At 50.7% G+C, this 15,319-nt stretch overlaps 1 long non-coding RNA gene across 1 annotated transcript in view; it reads left to right on the forward strand.

The window, feature by feature from the left end:
• Window positions 1-15,319, forward strand: part of LOC103348106 (BAALC binder of MAP3K1 and KLF4) — a 79,930-nt gene that overhangs the window by 22,499 nt on the left and 42,112 nt on the right. The gene's annotated exons all lie outside the window — the stretch shown is intronic.

A 15,319-nucleotide genomic window follows, 5' to 3' on the forward strand; every position in this document is an offset into this window, starting at 1 on the left:
CTTTACTGATTTTTTTTTAAGATTTATTTAGTTATTTGAAAGCCAGAGTTATAGGGAGAGGGAGTTAGGGAGGGGGGGGGGAGAGAAAGAGAGAAAGAGAGAGGAAGAGAGAGAGAGAGAAGAGACAGACACAGAGAGAAGAGACAGACACCTTCCATCTGCTAGTTCACTCCCCCAATGGCTGCAACAGCCAGAGCTGTGCCAGGCTGAAGCCAGGAGCTTCTTCCAGTTCTCCCATGTTGGTGGCAGGGACCTAAGTACTTGGGCCATCTTCTGCTGCTTTCCCAGGTGCATTAGCAAGGAGCTGGATCTGAAGTGGAGAGGTAGAGACATGACCCAGTGCCCATATGGGATGTTGGCATCACAGGCAAGGCTTCACTCACTGCACCACAACACCATCCCTGTAGAACATTCTTCCCATGACTCTGTTGTTCAAAAAGTTCTTTCTACCTCTATATCTGATTGACAGCTTGGCTGGGTGTAATAGGCTAAGATGGAAACCACATTCCCTTAGCGTTCTGAAGGTGTTGCTCCGTGTCTGCTGGAGTCCAGAGCTGCTACAGACAAGTCTGATGTCATTCTGATTCTTTATCCTTCATAAGTAATTTATCCTTTCTTTTTCTCCCTTTCTCATCCTGACCCATTAAGACTTTAAAAAACAAAACTAATAACCCTCAAAGATGGAAACATATTTCAAGTTTTTTTTTTCTCCTAGACTGGTCCTCTAGTTTTCTTATCTTTGTTTGCTATTTTCCATCTCTTCATCTTTTCCCTCTACTTTACGAGTGATTTCTTTCCATTGACCTTTTCATATCTCCTACTTTGTTAATTTCTAAGAGCTCTATTTTGGAAATCCCTTTTTACAACATCCCATTCTTATTTTTGAAGATACATTATTTCTTTGATGATGACATTTATTAGATTTGCCCCCTCTAATTTCTGTCCCTTTTTTGCTACCTTTTTCTTATTTGGAGGTTTTCCCCAAATGCCCGGTGGCCTGGGCTGTTTGTTCATATTTAAGGAGAGGGCACTAAGGTGCTGGTTGGGAACACTTTGCACGAGGCTGTGGCTTGACGTCTGTGATCTTCACTGTGGAGCATCTGGATCCATTCTTTCAGCGACCCGTGGTGTCTGCGCTGGAGCCTTTGTGGGTAGGAGTGAACAGATTCTACTGGGCAGATGCCTCCAGCTTCCTCCCTGCAGGGTGTACGCCTGTCTGAGAAAGAGAAGAAGCCTGGCGCCTCGGCGCTCCACATCTTCCGTACAGTAGCCCTGACCTCAGTTGTTGTGAGTGATCCTCAACACAGACATTTTCACTGGCAAACAAAACTACAAGTTTCGGGTGGAGGGAGGGCAGTCACTCAGATTTGCTATTAACCTGGGGTCCTGACTGCTGCTTATGCATAATTTCCACAGCCCCTTCCCTTCTCCTGATCCGCGTTCCTTGAGGATATAGGGGTATAAACCATGTCACATCTCAGCCTTGCCACTTCTGCTTGGATCCAGCTGTCTTGGACTGCTAAGTCCCTAAGCACTTGCTCATTTCCTTTCAGCTTCTAAAAGTTGGAGATGAATCTTCTCTTCCCTTATCTCTGCCCTTTGTGTTTATGACTTTAAAGTTTTCTTACATTTCTTTCAGTGGAATTTGGGAGTGGGTCAGGGCTAATTGTATTTACAGTTTTAAAATTTTCCAGGGCTGGCACTGTGGCGTAGCAGTGCCGGCATCCCATATGAATGTATCGATTCAAGTCCTGGTTGCTCCACTTCTGACCCAGCTCTCTGCTGTGGCCTGGGAAAGCAGTGGAGGATGGCCCAAGTGCTTGGGCCTTGCACCTGCGTGGGAGACCTGGAGGAGGCACCTGACTCCTGGCTTCAGATCAGCCTAGCTCCAGCCCTTGCAGCCATTTAGGGAGTGAACCAGCGAATGGAAGCCCTTCTCTCTGTTTCTCTCTCAATCTCTCTTTCTCTCCCCTGCTTCTGTGTAACTCTGCCTTTCAAATAAATAAATAAATCTTTAAAATTTTTTTCCATTTAAACACTGGAATACCGTGAGCCTATCTTTTAAAAATCTTGTTTTGAACATAGAGAACGGATCTGATGGTTCCTAGTGGCTTTGCAACTGTATCCCCTAGCAAGGTATGCTCAAGTCCTAACTCCCAGGACCTGTGAATTTGACCTGATTTGGAAACAGGGTGTTTATAGATGTAATTGGGTTACAGCAAGGTTGTTCTGGGTTAAGCCGAGCCCTCATCCAGTGACTGGCACCCGTGTAAGAAGGCGGCAGTGCGAACAGCGATGCAGAGAGGAGAAGGCCCTGTAAAGCTGGAGGCGAAGATTAGAGTGAAACACCCACACACGGAGCAGCACGCAGGTTGCTGGCACCCACCAGGAGCTGGAAGACACGCCTGGAAGTGGCTCTCCGCAGGGCCTCCAAGGCACCCCCCATGCCAACGCTTTGATCTCACACTTCCGGAACTCTGGGACAACGCATTTCTGTTGCTTACTTATTTTTAAAAATTTATTAGCTTATTTATTTGAGAGAGAGAGAGAGAGTGAGAGAGAGAGAGAGAGAAAGTGAGAGAGACAGAGAGAGCTCCCATCTGTTGGTTCCCTCCCCAAATGCCTGCAGTGTTTGGGGCTGGGCTAGGACTGGAGCCAGGAGCCAGAAATGCAATGCAGATCTCTCACGACGGTGGTAAGAGCCCAGTTATGAAAGCCATCACTGCCTCCCAGCATCTGCATTAGCAAGAAACAGGAGTCAGGAGCTGGAGCTGGGAGCTGAACCCAGCGTTCCGTCTGCTCTTGGCTTCTTGTGGCAGCCCTGTGAAACGGGTACAGAGGGTCTTAGATTATGAGACGTGGTCTTCTTAGAAACGGAGGTGCCTTGAAAAACTTGCAGGGTTCTTAGAAGTGGAAGTGCTTTGGGAAATGGGAGGCAATTTTTCCCAAGACGGGAATTTATTCTCAGTTATTTGTTTCTGGCAGTTTCACTGAGGAAAAGTCTTAATTTTTCTTGAGCACCATGTAGTTGTCATTGTGTAGCAGACATCTGCATGTGTCCTGTTTTTCTGGCTAACTTTTAAACTGCCTGGCTGACTTCTTTTAAAACCATCCAGCCAAACAGAGCCCATTGAAATTTAAGAAAGCTAACGGAAAAGAAATCAAACGGAGGAGTCCAAATGTACCTCCACTCATTTTGCTGCACACGCTGAATACCTTCCAGCAGCCAGGAATTAACAGGACTTTCTCCATTTCCCGCTGCCTCCTCCTGCTGAGGTCACCAGGCACCCCAGAACCCAGTCTGGGGCTCTCAGATTCCTCCATGCAATCCAGGTTCCAGCGCCTCCACCGAATTCTTCTAGGGCTGTCCTGTAATTTGTGTCACTGACTACTCCCCCCACTACTGAAGCCCTCACCTGGGCTGGTGGCTGTCGCCAGCTGCTTCCGTTGTCCTGGGCTGTGGCTTTTCCCAAAGAGTGAGAGAAGTCTCGTTCCCTAGGACCCCTTCATAGAAGCTGGCTGACTTACAGACCCCCACCCTCCCATGCTGTGGACAGCAAAGAACCATGAGGAACGAGGAGCCCCAAGAAAGCCGTCACCAGCGACTGCTGCCCACCCCCACCCCACCCCCAACCCCGTTCGCCTCTCACAGAGGGTGAGCACCCCAACAAGCTTCCTGGCAGAATTCTTTCTTGGTGAGGAAATGTCCCCAAATCCACACTTCACAGGTGGAGACAGGTGGAGAATGTAGACGCTGTATCAATGCAAAGACCAATGCACCAAGAGTAAGCTTGCTGGTAGCGACGTTACCTGAGTACCCAGGCCTTCCCCACGGTCCGCTTCTGCCTCAACTCTGCTGCAGCTGCTTTTGCTTGGAATTGTTAGTACAGAATTCTTTGTCTTTAATTTTTAAAGTATATATCCATATGTTGTTGGTATATGGCAAAGAGTCCAAGATTGCTTACTTCCTTGTTTTTTTCCCCTATTTTAGAACTTTTATTTATTTAGATGTTAATTTAAAAAAACTAATTGGCACAGTGTGTGTGTGTGTGTGCATATGTGTGTAAATGTGCTATTTTGAATATATGCCACCGTGTGTAGCGCCCAATATAGAGTAATGACCAACTCTTAAAAAAACCCGCCCCCGGATGCTTTAAGCGCCAATGGCTGGCTTGCCTTTAAGTCCAGGTGCGGGTGCTCATTCTCTCTGGACTTGTGCTCTGCACGTCTTCCTGCTCCTACCCAGCCCCAGCCTTGACTGTGTCTGCCTCCACACGGGGCCACGTCTACTCCTGGACTGGGTTTAAAGTGATTGCCTGAAAGCGTCTGGGGAGTGGAACACTGGCTTTTGTTTTTTTCCTCAGTAAACAGTATTTTGTTAGCTTTTGGCGAATTTGTATGGGTGAGAAGGTTTCTGGTAAATGAGAACTCGGCAAAACCACCCAGAGACCAGATGTCTAGTCCACGAAGGCATCTCTCGCTTTAGGAGGCAACGGAAGGTCACCGGGCTCACGCTGCCTGCCTTCTCTCTGCCTGCCTTCTCTCTGCCTGCCTTCTCTGGCTGGAACAAATCCTGCATCTCCTAACTTCCCCGGAAGATGAGGGGCGGGGGAACACTGCCAGCGTCACAGGTGCAAGGATTAAATGACCCCAGGGGAAAAGTGCATTGAAAGAAATTACAAATCACTTAAGAATGTGCACATTAAATTAGTAAAGCAAGTCCTTACAGCTCATCGACAGTCTGCAGTCAGAAACCGATTGGCAGTGGTGAGACTCACCGACTGGAAAGCCAGCAGCATTTCAGACAACAGTATCAATGCAGCAAACACTTTCACAGAAACTGAACTGCAAATGTTGGTTTTAGCGGTAGAAAAACCCCTTGGCTTCCTTTCTATGTCACTTTTGCCCCCTGAATTCTTCATTCCACCACAGTTTGGGAGCCCCGGGAACCATCGTTTGCGTCATCGTCATTATCACAGCTGTCTTTGCCTCTAACAGTGAAGCCAGCTGTCGCCAGTCCCCACGCTCACTGCCAGTCAGCTCCTCCGGGAACGGGGCTGCGCCACACTGACGCCCATCCCTTGGTTTCCAGCACGGACCCCTGAGCCATTGCCGCGTGATTCGCTGTCTGCTCTTTCTGTGTGAACGATCCAGAAACTTCCATGCGTGATGCAACTGTGTCTGCGTGAAGCGCAGTTTTGAGTCTCTGTCTTCTGATTCCCTCTTCCATTTTTAAGGATGCCAGGGATGGCAGTAGGCCCACCTGGATATGCTGGGAGGACCTATTTTAAGGACCGCTGGTTATCAGCGTTAATTGCAGTTGCAACCTTCACCTCCCTTTGCTATGGAAGCTATCACAGGCACAGGTTCTGGCGAGGAGGCGTGGGCTTGGCTGAGGGCTGGCAGTGCGGGGGAGGGGCGGTCTGTGATTCCTCTCGCGCTCAGCACACAGGGAGCTGCGGGAGGAGACCTGCTGTTCACTGGGCGTCCCCGTGTGCCAGGCAGGGCAGGGGCTCTGCGGGCTCTCTCGTTTCATCCCCCCACGCAGTCCCTAACTTGCAGGTACCCACAGTCACATCGCCGGTGCCTGTGGGGCTCGGGCCTGGGGGCGCCCCCTCGTGCTGCCTTCTGTCGCCCCTGGCTCCCTGCCGAATGGCCCCGGGGACCACCCTGTGGACACGAGGGACAAAAGCCCAATGAGAAGTCACCTTCTGAACTTGACACTAAGGAGGGTGACTTGAAATCGGGCCGAGCAGCGGCCAGCGGCAGTGACTCACCGGTGGGGGTCTGCACGCTGGCAGTGGGAGCCCTGGGGGTGCGGGCCCAGGAGCACCACCGGGAAGGAGGCACAGAGCGCTGCATTCACTCGGATGATTTGGGGCCTGTCCGACACGGATGTCTTTGGGGAGTGATTGGCAGAGGAGCTGAGATAGGAGTGTCTCAGCTTTGCTGAGCTCCCTGCGAGGGGAGCTGCACGTCCCTGGGCCCCGGTGTCTGACGGAGAGCAGAGGCATCCGTCCCCTGAAGCTGGCACAAGAGCCAGGAACCCTCTTCCTCGTGCTCAGATTCTGCGGCACCAAGCAGCCTCCTGCTTGGCTTGCTGTCTCAGAGCAAGCGGATTGCTTGTGTCGCAAAACCAGGGTTTCACGCCTCCGCCAGGCCCTGGTTACGGCCCGATGCTTCTCTGACTCAGCCTAGACTGAACTCTTATCCGCTCACTCACTCCCGTCGCCGGCGCCGCCCTCTCCTGGGAGCACACTGGTACTTCTGTGGACTCCTGCTTCTTCCCATTCGCTCCTACCACCCATTGTATTTTTTCTATGTTTTCATCTTCATTTGGATTTTTTTATTTGTGTATTTTTCTTATTTCTTCGTACACTCATTGGGAATTTTTGCATCCTCTATCTAATGATTATCTTAATGTTTTTACATATATGATTTATCAAAGTCTAAATAAGTCCCTGTTCCTTTGTCAAGTTAAGACAAGATAAGACACCCAGTGCTTGAGAGGGACACATGGGGCTTGAAGTTCAAGAAGCTGTGGCCAACGACTCCTCAGTGTGTGACCTGGGCAGGTTAGAGGGACTGGAGTCTTTATGACGCCAAGTTTCTTTCCTCCCCTAAACAGGGTCATTTGTCACTAGAGAAAAGTCTTAGCCACCTGCCATCACCTTTGATTTCTGCTGTTCCATTCTCTTTGATCACCAGGTGTGTGGTTTGCTAGGGCTGCCACGACCAAGTTCCACCAACTGGGTGACTTAGACAACAGAAATTTATTGTCTCCATTCTGGAGGTGGAAATTCGAGATCAAAGTGTTGGCAAGGTTGGCGTCTGGGAGGGGCTGGAGGAAGGATTTGTCCCAGGCTTCTCTTGTCACCACCCATCTTTACCACAGTCTTCAGTGTTCCTTGGCTTGTAGGTACATCACCACCATCTCTGCCTTTATAGAATTTCACCCCCGTGTGCATGTCTGTGTCCAAATTTCCCCTTTTCAGATGGATATCACTCATAGTGGGTTAGGGCCTTCCCTAACAACTTCATTTTAACTAATGGGTCTGCAATAACCTTGTCTATACATGAGGTCACATTCTGAGGTTGTGGGGGTTAGGAGGTGAACAAATGAACTTTAGGCAGACACAGTTCAGTCCCTAATACTAATACTTTCAAATGCATTTGTGAAGAGAAAAAAAATCACATTATTTAAAGGTTCTTCGAGACCAAGGACTGAGTCTCAGTGGTGCCAATGAGGCCTTGTCCCTCCCTTCTGCCAAGGCCTTGCCCGCCAGCTGACTGCATTCCTGCCTCCCGGGGGTCTGGCTGAACAACCACCGCCATGCCCTCCTCCCAGAGCGTCTCCGGGGACGATGTCTTTCCTGCAGGGACGAGCTCCGTGTCGCAATGCCATAGGCCCCGGACACGCTTGCCCAGAGCGCTCTTTCCTCACCTGCACCCGCCTTAGAGCTGTGTTCGTTTCCTTTGCTTTTCTGAACACAGCTGTAGCCAGCCATCTTTCTGAGAAGTGGGTGAATGATCAGGCATCTCAACCCCTGCGTTCTGTAGGTTGCTGGGTCAGAGTCAAACCCACCGTTCATCTCTGAAGGGGGGACAGCAGGTTGGGCCCGTGGGTGACTCCTCACCCATGCTGTTCTGTTAGCTGGAAACAGCCTTTCTGTGGTTCGGAGAACTTTGCGGATTGTAAAGTCGTTTTTATAATAGCGCTAGGAGGGAAAAACGCCGAGCAGGTGAACATGCACACATCCTGATTTCAGGCACGTAAACACATCCAGTGTTTCCTGCGGCCGGGTATTTGCTAAGGACTGGTGCAGAGAGCACACAAACTCGGTCCCTGACTTTGCAGGGCTCACCCTCCAGCACTGTGGACAGCAGCAACCACACCATTAACACAACACTTGCAGTGCGCAAAGGGCTTTGGACTTGGAACGTAAGGCCCTGTAGCCAGAGCACCTGGGGGGACTCAGGGTCACTGCTCCATGTCCTCAGCCCCTTGGTGCTGCCTTGCGGGCTGGGGCCAGCCTTCTTTCCTGCACCTGCTGCCAGGATCGTGCGTTAGTCCTATGTGTAGCACACACACCCAGATCTACACCATTTGAGTTGTTTGTTGGATAGAACCCGAGAATGAGGTACCATGCCCCTGAGGGGCAGGAGCCACACCTCAGTCATCTGGGAGGCCCCCCAGGGTCACCAAGTCACGGCATCCAACTAGGGTGGAGGTGCAGGAGGCCCTTCCTGTTCCCCTCTACGGAAGGTTCCCTAGCATGTGGCAAAGCACCTACTAAGCGTCATGCCTGCTCACCCTCATCCTGTGAGGGGAGAACTCTGGGATCTCTCATCCTTGAGAAAACTGGGACTTGGGGAAGTTGCTTGCCCGAGATCGTGTAACAGAGCAGTGGTGGCCAAGGGCTCAGATCGTGCTCTGTGTGGTGGCCAGGCCAGCTCCGTTCCACCACCGCGACTCAGCCGTAGGCACGCGGGGCCAGTGAGGACGCACTGGGCAAATCAGTTCCTTTGGGAAATTCCGTACCTGCTTCTTGTCCCCAGTCTCCACCCCGCTGCCTGCAGGGTGATTTTCTGTTTTTCTCAAGGTCTCAAGGCCTCTTCTTCACCGGAGCTACTCTCTGCTGCTGGGAGCCCCTGAGTGAATTCCCGGGACATGTCTTCCTGCTGTCCCAGGATGCAGGCTGCACTGCCCAAGCCCCGGCAACAGAGAACGCAGAGTTGAAGTTCACGGTCCTCTGGCTGTCAGTAGATACTCTTGTGACTGGCAGAAGGGCAGTGGGTAACCTTGAGCCTTGCCATGTGGTATGATTCAAGGAGATGGAATTTTCTGAGTTTAATCTAGCCCAGAGTGCAAAAGGGCTCACCCAAAACGCAGTGAGCTTTTGGGTGCCACCTGTTCTCTCAGGACACCAGCTCTTCCATGAAGTCTCTCAAAGCATTTCAGGGTCTCAGAGCCATCCTGGCTGGGTGTGGTTCTGTTACTCCTGGGTCCCATATTTGCTTTAAAAGAACTCCCTCCCTCCTTGCTCCCCAACCCCACATATACACATCATGGGCATTGGGCTTTTTTTTTTTTTTAAGATTTATTTATTTGAAAGTCAGATTTTACACAGAGAGGAGAGGGAGAGGGAGAGGGAGAGGGGGAGAGAGAGAGAGAGAGAAAGGCCTTCCATCCACTGGGTCACTCCCCAATCGGCCACAACAGCCAGAGCTGCGCCGATCCGAAGCCAGGAGCCAGAAGCTTCCTTCGGGTCTTCCCATGCAGGTGCAGGGCCCATTTTCTACGGCTTTCCTAGGGTATAGCAGAGAGCTGGATAGGAAGTGGAGCAGCTGGGACTTGAACCGGTGCCCAGATGGGATGCTGACACTGCAGGTGGCAGCTTTACCGATATGTCACAGTGCTGGCCTCCACTGGGGTGTTTTACATACTTTTGCTACTTTTACGCTGGGCATGTCTGCCACTTCCTGTGTGCACTGAAGTCCTCACTCAGCTGTGCCTCAGACTAACGCTCCCCAGCAGTGACTCTCAACTGGGCGGGCTTTGCCCCCACCCCCAGGAGTTATTTGCCATGTCTGCAGTCGTTTTGGGTGGGGTAGGGGGTGGTGCGGACAATGATGCCATTGGTATCCAGTGGGTAGAGACCGGGGTGCCGCTAAACAGCCACAATGCTCAAGACGCCCCCAGCAAAGAACTCTTTGTCCCCAAGTGTCAGCGGGGCTGAGGCAAGACACCCTGCCCTAAGCCGGGGCACCGGGAGCAGCGGAGGAATCCTCGGTGTGCGCAGTGTACGGCGCGGACCCCGCGGCGACGCCCGTCCCCTGCGTCCCAGCTCCTCTGGTGACACGCAGCTTTCTGATTTTTCTTATCACCCCCTCCTTTCCATGGGGCCGGGTTGTGAGCAGAAGACACATCTGTGGGCCGAGCCTGGGTCTCCTTGAGTGGCTCCTCCCCTCCGCGCTCTGAGCTCAGCAGCTCACCGTCGCCTCTGGCTGAGGCTGGCTGAGCCGGGCGCAGGGATTTTGGGGAGGCTCCTAGTGCCTGACGCGAACATGCCTGGTCCTGACAGGTCTGACTGCAGGGCAGGTCCTGGCTTACAAGCAAGTCAGAGAGAATATTCCGTGAGCTGATGTCCCGGGGTGCCGAACTTGGACAGTGCTACTGAGGGTTAGCGCTGTGCTGTCTGCTGTGTGAGGACTCTTGGGGTGGCAAGTGATAAATAAACAAATACCTCAACATCCCATGATGCTCTAGGCACAGGAAGGGGCCGTACTGGCTCAGGTATCAAGCACCCAAGGGTAGGGCTGGCTTGGAGTGCGGCAGGGTTCAGGGTCCACAGGATGTCACAGGAGCCTGTCTCTCTGTTTCCCCAGCCCCTCCGTCCACGTTGGCTGCATCCGCACGAGGCCCTCCCCTTCCTGTGGGCAGACCCCTGTCACAACCCCACCTTACGTCTCCCAGACTCAAGTCCAATGCAGCAGGGAGAGAACTTTTCAGGTCCTGAGATTTACTGGCTCAGGTCACGTGATGCCCTTGAATAAACCAAAGGTGGCTCAGGATAATGCTGAATGCTGATTGGTTTTGCCCTCGGTTACATGCTCCAAGCCCCGCCCACATGGTCTGAAAGTGATGCGCTGTAGGATGATGGTAGGTCAGGAAGAGAATCTGATGAAGCGTGTATCCTTTTAAAACAGGCAGGAAGGATTGGTGATTCCACGTTTAGGGAAATCAGAATGCATGGTGTGGGAAATGGGGAGATGAGAAATGTAGAGATTGCTAAAGGAATCTGTGAGAGAAAAGAAATGTGGCTGCCTGCGCCTCCGCTGACGGCTTTTACGGCCTCATAATTAGGCCCCCACTTGCATCCTCAACTTTTCAATATCTGAAGTTTATAAACAGCTTGATTTTTCTTGATAATAGGCCAGGATGTACTCACCAGAGATGAGTGCTTACAGTTCTCTACATTGTAATTTGTCCATGTTTTAGATTTTCCCTAAAATTGCTGGTAAAATCCATCTTTATTTTAATGGGTGACTTTCTAAAACATTGTCCCGCTAGTTGACTTGAAACATCAAAAAGAAGCAACTGAAGTACTTTTCCCCCACTAAGCTTCCAAGTACATTATTTCAAGTTATTCAAGTACTATTTTTAATACAATTTTAAAATTGACTTTTTTTAGAAAAAAAATATTTGTCCTTGTACCCATCCCACAGGACAGTTGTAAGACTTAAAGCAGATAAAGTTACTAGTTCAGTGCCTGGGGTGCAGTAGGCTTTCTAGAAGTAGAAATCCTTCCTGTTTGTGTTTAGAAGCATTTTGAAATTCTTATGAAGGAAAAGAACTAGAACATATGCGCTGCAGTCAGTAGACGTGGTGAGGTTTCACTTAACTAAAGCATTTTGTCGTAACATATAATTTTTTGGGGCCAGCGCTGTGGCATAGCGGGTAAAGCCACCGCCTGCATTGCAGGCATCCCATATGGGTGCCGGTTCCAGTCCCAGCTGCACCACTTCCGATCCAGCTCTCTGCTATGGCCTGGGAAAGCAGTGGAAGATGGCCCAAGTCCTTGGTCCCTGTACCCACGGGGGAGACCTGGAAGAAGCTCCTGGCTCCTGACTTTGGATCAGTGCAGTTCCAGCCATTGCGGCCATCTGGGGAGTGAACCAGCAGATGGAAGACCTCTCTCTCTTTCTGCCTCTCCTCTCTCTGTGTAACTCTGACTGGCAAATAAAATAATCTTTTAAAAAACATATAATTTAATAAAGATAATAATATAAAATGAATTAGAGAACCAATGATGTGAGAATTTTCCAAAGATTATTGTTGTGTTTCCCATGTTCTAGTTGAGAAAAACATGGAAGAAATGAGATCTGGGGGCCAGTGCCATGGCTCACTTGGTTAATCCTCCACCCGGCAGCACCGGCATCTCATATGGGTGCCGGGTTTTAGTCCCGGTTGCTCCTCTTCCAGTCCAGCTCTCTGCTGTGGCCCGGGGGTGCAGTGGAGGATGGCCCAAGTGCTTGGGTCCCTGCACCCCATGGGAGACCAGGAAGAAGCACCTGGCTCCTGGCTTCAGATCAGTGCAGCGCCTGGCCGTAGTGGCCATTTATGGGGTGAACCAACGGCAAAAGGAAGACCTTTCTCTCTGTCTCTCTGTCTCTCACTAATTCTACCTGCCCCCCCCCCCAAAAAAAAGAAATGAGATCAAAAGCTAAAATACCAAAGCTCCCTGAAGTCTTCCTTCTTGACACCTTAGCGGAGGTAGCTGGGCAGGGTGAGCGCCTTCGTTCCCAGGGGACAAACAGCCTAGCCTGGGAGGGGAGCCGTGGGCACTCAGAGTGAGCCAGGAATCATTCAGAGCTGAATGGTGGGATGTGGAGCAAGGTACTGCTCAGTGGTCGCCTCCTTTACCAGATGGGAAGTGGTTGGGGGGGAGCCTTCAAGGTACGGGATTGTCCTGAGTGACAGCACAAACGTGGCACGAGAGTGGCCCACATGAGGAACGGAAGGGCACCAGCATGACGGAAAGGAAAGGCCTGAATGAGAACCGAGCCGCGATAATTACCAGGCACCCCTGGGGAGCACTGTGGAGCCAGGCAGAGGGCTCGTGTGGAAGCCACGCTCTGTGGAGATTCACCTTCCTGCAGGACAGGGCTGCCTGGCCCGTGAGGACGGACCGACATCCAGGAGGCCGAGCGGAGTGACCTAGAGGTGACAGGGGGATTGGGCTTTCCACGGGGACATAAGTGGAGAGCAGAGAGCCAATTGAAGAGGGGCTGGCGTCAGCAGGGAGTCTAGGGAATGGGGGAGGGGATGAGTGTGCAGAAGTTTCTAAGGCCAGAGGCTGGAAAACCAGTGGCACAGCTGACAGCCGTGGCAGGGGAGGGAGGGGCTGGGCTGCAGGAGTGCCATGGACAGCTCAGTGTGGACACATTGAGTCTAAAGTCGCTGGAGAGACCTCGACGTGGAAAAGTAAGACTGCCGTTGGTCTGTGTCGCTTTAGAGATCTCTTCCTCCTTTCCCCCTAGAGACCACTTGAACCCATCCAGCCCCCACCCACCCACATCCCCGTGTGCGGGTCGAGGCCTCTTCACCTCTTCTCTTGCCCCCGCGGTTGGAACAGGTCCAGCCAATGGTCCTTCCTCCTTCATCCATACTCCTTTGTTTCTGAACTCTTCCCTCATGTTTTCATTAATGTTCTGATTTTGTTTCCCTAATTACTCAGTGTTTAGAGATGTTGTGAGATGTTGCAAAGGGTTACAGACGCACCTCCTTTGCTTTTCTCCAAGAAAAGCAAGGGAAGATTTAGATTGCTTTCTAATACCTGTGAGTGTTGATCTTGTTTTTTGATCTGATGACAGAGAGACAGGAGCCCAAGGATGACCGGGTTTTTAGGACTGCACTGACCTTCCTTTCCAACTGTCTCACCAGATGTGAGCTCCTGCGGGGTGAAGACGGGAACTGTCGCTTCTGTGAGTCACCAGGGCCTGCTGAAATGTCTGCCGTGTGTGAGGCTTTAGCAAAGACTGACCAAGGTGGACTGGCAGGGCAGAGGGGCAGGGGTCAGTGAGCTAAAACAGTGAAGACGGAGGTGGTTCTGAGAGGGGAGTAGAGTAGAACAAAGCGAGGGGAACAGATTCTTTGGGTGTCTGGCTTCTCCTCAGTTACGTGTGAGTCACTTGTGCTGATTTTGGGGACAGAAACAACAAAGCTAGAGGTCAGTAGTGTGGGGCATGAGTACACCCGTCCCAGGGCTGCCCTGAGTCCTAGAATGACCTTGGGCTCATGGGGTTTTCCCTAGAGCTGCCCACCTTCTCATTCATCCCTGGGGTCTGATCTTGATATCTGGAACGGGAACTTGACGAATCATCCGGGGACCAGAACTTCTGGGTCAGCATGGAATCTGTGTATCCAGCGTGGGGTCAGATCATACAAACAGGTTGATGACTTTACATATGCTGATGTCACACTGTTCCACTGGCTGTGCCAACTTCCAGAAATATCGAGCATAGTAATATGATTTAAAGCAAAGTCAACTGCACCTGCTCTCAGAACATTGCGGGGACTTGAACTTGACTGCTCAGAAGAAAAAAGCTTAAACCTGCTTTCAAAGCTACTCAGGGAGGGGTTGGCATTGTGGAGCAACAGGTTGGGCTGCCACCTGCGATGCCAGCATCCCTACATGAGCCAGTTAGTGTCTCAGCTCCCCACTTCCAATCCAGCTCCCTGCTAATGGCCTGGGGGAAAGCAGTGCTTGGCCCCTGCCACCCCAGATGAAGTTCCTTGCTTTGGCTTGGCCCAGTGCTGGCCATTGTGGCCATCTGGGAAGTGAACCAGCAGATGGCAGATCTCTGTCTCCATCTCTCTCTCTCTGAAACTCTGATTTTCAAAACAAATAAGCCCCCTTTTTAAAAAAGCTACTCAGGAAAAGCTGGAGGGATAGGAACTGAGGATTCATGAGTCAATGCCTGCATCTCAGAAATAAAAAATCAAGTCAGCAGAATGTGATTTTTTTTTAAAGTTTTGTTTTGTTTATATTTGAAAGGCAGAGAGAGGAGAGAGGAAGAAAGAGATCTTTAATCTGCTGGTTCACTCCCCAAATCCCCACAACAGCTGGGGCTGGGCAAGGCTGAAGCCAGGGGTCAGAAACTCCATTCAGTAGTCTTGGCAGCTCATGACAAGAGCCTCGGATGCTTACTGACATCATAAATAAGAGTGTCAATCGTTAAATCAACAACAGGAGTCACTGTGCACTTGCTCCCCATGTAGGACCTTTGTCCTTAATGTGGTATACTATGAGAATTAACAGTAAAACTAATCTTCAAACAGTACTTTATACTTTGTGTGTCTGTGTGGGAACAAAATGTTGAAATCTTTACTCAGTTTAGAGTTGATCTTCTGTATATAAACATAATTAAAAATGAATCTTAATAAAGAATGGGATGGGAGAGGGAGTAGGAGATAGGATGGTTTGTTGGTGGGAGGGTGGTTATGGGGGGAAAAACCGCTACAACCCCAAAGTTGCAATTTTGAAATTTATATTTATTAAATAAAAGTTTTCTATAAAAAAAAGAAACTCCATTCAGGTGTGTGGCAGGATCTCCAGTACTTGGGCCATAACCTGCTACCTCCCAGGTGCATTAGCAGGAAGCTGACTTGATCCTAGGCACTCTGATATGGGAATCCAAGCAGTGGCTTCACCTACTGCACCCCAACACCTCTGTATTCATCCACCGTGGGAGTTTCTATCCTACTCCTCCCACAGTGAACCCACAGCCTCACTTCTGATGCTTGGAGAGAAGA

This window comes from Oryctolagus cuniculus, chromosome 6 (assembly GCF_051225735.1).
Source record: "Oryctolagus cuniculus isolate XC-2025 breed Fujian yellow rabbit chromosome 6, ASM5122573v1, whole genome shotgun sequence".
Classification (NCBI taxonomy): Eukaryota; Metazoa; Chordata; class Mammalia; order Lagomorpha; family Leporidae; genus Oryctolagus; species Oryctolagus cuniculus.